Source organism: Lactuca sativa, chromosome 6, assembly GCF_002870075.4.
Source record: "Lactuca sativa cultivar Salinas chromosome 6, Lsat_Salinas_v11, whole genome shotgun sequence".
NCBI lineage: Eukaryota > Viridiplantae > Streptophyta > Magnoliopsida > Asterales > Asteraceae > Lactuca > Lactuca sativa.
The window spans coordinates 27,463,904-27,469,222 of record NC_056628.2 but is presented as its reverse complement, the minus strand read 5'-3'; positions in this window follow the sequence as shown (position 1 = coordinate 27,469,222).

The following is a 5,319-nucleotide window of genomic DNA, read 5'->3' as shown; positions in this document are numbered from 1 at the left end:
GGACTCTTGGACCTCTTTGCCATTTTTTTAATCTTCTTAGGTTTAGTAGAATCCCCTTTCTCTGAATTGCGTTTCTTCGACTTAGAAGACTTGGAGTTATCCTCCTTTGTTGCCTCCTTTTTGGTTGTTGCCCATTTCCCTCAGTTGTCAGGCTTGTCTACAGCTTCCAGGGCAGCCTGCTGTTCCGAAGATAGGACTCTCAGTGCCCTAGGAGGATGTTTGCGATAATCAGCCATAACATGACTTTCTGTTGTGACACATTGATACATTGATTCAGGAATAGAGCCATTATGAGGGAACTTTACTGGATCAGAAATAATGATCTTCTTGGTGTGAAATGTAGCAATGGACGCGACTAGGGCATCCTTCATTACAGGAATATCCAAAGTATCAATCGCTCTTCGTGTAATAAGAGTCCAGAACCGACCACAAGAGAATAATTGGGTAGTAGTGATGAAGTCGGGTGAGATGATAGAGGAATCCACGACAAGATGCGACAACGAACAAAACCTCCCTTTTGAGATAAAATCCATTTTGGCATGGATTTGAAAGTAGATTTGTTCTTTGTTCTTGTCATATGTGGCAGTAGAATAAACTTGGGATAAGAGTGACATCAGGACAGCTTCCACCTATGTTAGGGCTAGAACCAGCGGTGAATACTTCAAACACTCAACTACGTGCAACATATATGAATCATACAGAAACGGGTTAAGTTCGATGATCATATTCTGATTTGGCTTGATCGAAAGCAATGTGGACGAAGCAGTCTGATCTTGAACTGATGAAGAAGTCGCCATTGTTGATCAATGAAGGAAGATGAACAGTTTGAACTTGCCTTGCATTGTGAGAGACTTTGTTGCTGGTAAGAGACAAATAAAAGTAGAACCCCTTTATATACCGTTCCAGGAGAGAGGAAAATCATTATGATAAGGACGTGATCACTATTACGTCGCCTGAAAAAGCGCGATGTGACAGGTTGGTTACTCCTAGGTATACGTCAGCACGCGTGGGTATAGAGACTATTCAAATTCACACGCCCAAATGCTTTTCCTCAATCATCATTTGAAATTCTGTTTCGCTCCAAGAAATAGAAGTACCCCTGTTTAGGTAAACAAAACTCTAACTTATAGCCACCAAAAAATTGGAAAATTAAAATTTTCGTGCAATAGAGTGACAAAAATAGAAAGAAATAAAGCAAATGTGTATTAGATGTGAGTGATGTCTTATTAGATGACAGAAAGCAGGTGATTCTGGGCAAGAATCGCTTCCTTCAAAGTCAAAGATAGACTTGAAGTGCTTGTGTGGGTTCCCGAAAAATACAATCAATTGTTTGTAAAGAAACATTGAAAGGATTCTTTTCATGTTATAGGCTTTAAGGTGGCTTATCTTCAACCGAACGTCGATACTTAATATAAGACCAAACATTGGAAGAAGTACTTGTGAGACTGATGTGGTCTGTTGAACAAGTATGTAGGATATGATTTGTAATGACTAAAGAAGTTATAGAAATCTCAAAAACAAAAATAAACTGGATCTTTATGGGAAGAAAAGCCTTGGTGTGAGACAAATTCATAAAAGATCACTCAAAAATAAAAAGAGATTTCAGTAGGTAACCAGTAAGATCTTGAATATAATAATTCACCGTCAATTCATTATTGGTGTTGAATTTTGGGTTTCACTCAGCACGTGGTATACGTATCTAAGATCATAAACATAGATTTTATGCAACCTTAAACCTCAGTGGTAATAATCGAGAGTCTCAAGGGTTACAGTGGGGAACCGAAAGGTGATGGAGAATGTAAGGAGGATGGCTAAAGAACCGAAAGTACCTTCTGCTATAAAGACGTGACTAAGCAGAAAAACTCTTAACTCATATGAGTAGAGTAAGATAGTTGTAGACCGAGTTGATTTTAACAGCCTGATTGGGAAGAAACGATAGGTATATATCGAATCATTAAGGCCTTGCTCTAAGTCGTCGAGGCGTTGGTCAACATGCAGCAGCATGCTGCTAGGGACCCTTAACTAGTTCATAAAAGAATCATCATACCTGCCTTAGCTCCAAATTCTGTTGTACTGGTATACTGGGAACCTATTTAAAAGAGTGAGCAAACAAACACAGCACACAAACAAAACAAACAAACTAAAAAAATATTTTGGTATTTTGGAAATTTTCTGAAAAATAATAAAAACAGAAAGAGAAAATATTTTTGGATTTTTGAACTTTTCTAAAAAATAGTAAAAAAAAGAAAAACAAAAAGAATTTAAAAGAATAGAGATAAAAGAATATACAGAATATAAACTGAAACCTTATCTTTATTGAGTGAAGCGAAATAGACCAAGCGTTCGGTTCATTTCGGTTCCTTAAAATTCTAGAGCCGAAATAAACTGAGCGTTCGGTTCATTTCGGTTCCCGAAAATTATGGATCCGAAATAGACCGAGCGTTAGGTTTATTTCGGTTCCTTAAAATTATAGAGCCGAAATAGACCGAGCGTTCGGTTTATTTCGGTTCTCGAAAATTTTGGAGCCGAGATAGACCGAGCATTCGCTCCATTTTGCTTGTCTAATTTTTAGTGCAAGATTTGAGGATTCAGTACCGACTCTACTTCCATCATTCCCAGGCCTTGTAAAATTTTATTGAAACATGCTTCAAGTAAGACTTTAGTGAATATGTCAGCCAGTTGATCAGAGGATCGAACAAAATGCACTTCCATATTCCTATCTTCTACAAGATCCTTGATGAAATGATATCTAAGTGCAATGTGCTTAGTTTTTGAGTGTTGCACTGGATTGTGACAAATCCTTATTGCACTTTCTGAGTCACAATAGAGAGGAATCTTCTTCATACTCAGACCATAATCTCTCAGTTGACTTTGAATCCATATTACTTGAGAAGTACAAGATGCTGCAACTATATACTCAGCTTCTGCTATTGAAAGTGATACATAGGTTTGCTTCTTAGACTGCCAGCTAACAAGTTTTCCGTCAAGAAATTGGCACCCACCTATAGTGCTCTTTCGGTCCAGACCACATCCTCCAAGATCAGCATCAGAAAAAGCTTGAATAAAGAATCCAGATTTAGCCGGATACTAGAGACTGAGAGATGAGGTTCGCTTTAGGTAACGGAAGATATTCTTCACTGCCACCATGTGAGGTTCTCATGGATTAGCTTGAAACCTAGCACAACAACAAACAGAAAACATAATATCTGGTCTACTAGCTGTTAGATACATAAGGGACCCAATCATTTAACGATATAGTGTTATGTCAACAACAGGTTTTTCCAGAGATGGTGTTAACTTAGTGCCAAATGCCATTGGAACCTTCACTTTTGAGTCTCCTGTCATGCCAAATTTTGTTAACAGGTTCTTTGTATACGCCTCCTGGTTGATAAAGATACCTTCTGGTCCCTGTCTAATATTTAAACCAAGGAAAAAATTAATTGGACCCATTGCGCTCATTTCAAATTTAGTCTCCATCAACTTTCTGAATTCAGTTGTTAAGCTAGGATTCGTAGAGACGAAGATGATATCATCAACGTAAATCTGAACTATCATTAGATGTTCGCCTTCTTTCTTTCGAAAGAAGTTTGGGTCAACCGAACCTTGCTTAAATTTTGACATTTTCAGAAAACGAGTTAAAGTTTCATACCAAGCTCTCGGTGCTTGGTTCAAACCATAAACCGCTTTATCCAGCACATAGCAATGATTAGGAAATTTCTCGTTTACAAACCCGGGAGGTTGCTCAACATACACTGTCTCTTCTAGTTCTCCATTCAAGAAATCACATTTGACATCCATTTAGAAAACTTCGAAGTTTTTATGAGCAGCATATGCTAGGAAGATTCTAACTGATTCCAACCTAGCTACTGGAGCGAAGGTTTCCTCATAATCTATCCCTTCCTCTTGGCAGTATCCTTTCACCACCAACCGAGCCTTGTTACGAATCATGTTCCCCTCTTTGTCCAATTTATTTCTAAAGACCCATTTCAAGCCGACCACAAAAGCATTCTTTGGTGTAGGAATCAGCCTCCAAACTCGGTTACGTTCGAACTCATGGAGCTCATCATGCATTGCTTGAACCCAATCAGAATGATCAAGTGCAGCATTAACTGTTTTTGGTTCGATTTTGGAGATGAACGAGTTAAGCATGCAGAATTCAACTTTAGAGAATAATGCAGATTGTTTCGCTTCCAATTGAGAACGAGTAAGAAATTTCTCAGGCGATTCACCAATAATTTGTGCTTTGGGATGGTCCTTGGTCCATTTCACTAACAGAGGATAATGTGGGTCATAAGCTGGATCCAATTCAGCATTCACTTCCTCTTCAAGTTCTGATTGATCACCCTCGCCTTGATGAGTTGCAATCTCTTTCTCCCCCTCGATTGGCGTAGTGTAACCTGTGGCAGCATTAGAGTTTGTATTTTCTGTAGGAGTTGGATTCTCCCCCTCGACTGGACCTTTATGAGTTGGGGACGGTATTAAACTCTCCCCCTCGAAAGATACTTCGGTTGTCTTTGGTGCTGATGAACTCTCCCCCTTGAACGTTGAGCCATTGATTGGAGAGTCAGTTGAGGGTTGAGCACCTGTAGTTTTAGGAGGTTCACATTCCTTTTCTTTTGTAGCTTCATCGATTATCTTTTTGAGATTAGCAATTTTGTTATCCGCCGCTTTCGCCTCTGAGTGTGCCGCTTTCTCTAGTTCGTCAAATAACCGAATGTACTCTTCGAACAAGTTGGATATGGGAACTGAAACTTGTCCTGACGCAGGAAAAATTTCCCCTAAGTCACTTTCGCTCCTCTGAACTTTCTTCATGTAATTATCATCAAAGGTTACGTAATGGGTTTCTTCAATCCATTTGGATCGTTTATTCAAAATCTAAAGGCTTTTGAAGAAAGTGAATAACCAAGAAAGATTCCCTCATCTGCTTTGACATCAAACTTGTTTCAGTTCTCTTTTGAGTTAAAGATGAAGCATCTTGAACCGAACACGTGGAAAAATTTAACATTGGGCTTTCGATTATTTAAGATCTCATATGGAGTAATTGAGAATCTTTTGTTAAGGAAGGAACGATTCTGAGTGTAGCATACGGTTGCAACTGCATCAACCCAGAAGTATAACAGAAGAGAAGCGAAACTGAGCATGTTCTGGCTGCGTCACATAAAGAATGGTTTCGTCTTTCAACAATCCCATTTTGTTGTGGTGTATAAGGGGCCGAAAAGTTGTGAGTTATCCCCTTATCCGCCAGAAAATCCTCAAAATCTTTATTCTTGAATTCCAGCCCATTGTCACTCCTAATATTCCTCACCGTCTTTCTCAGTT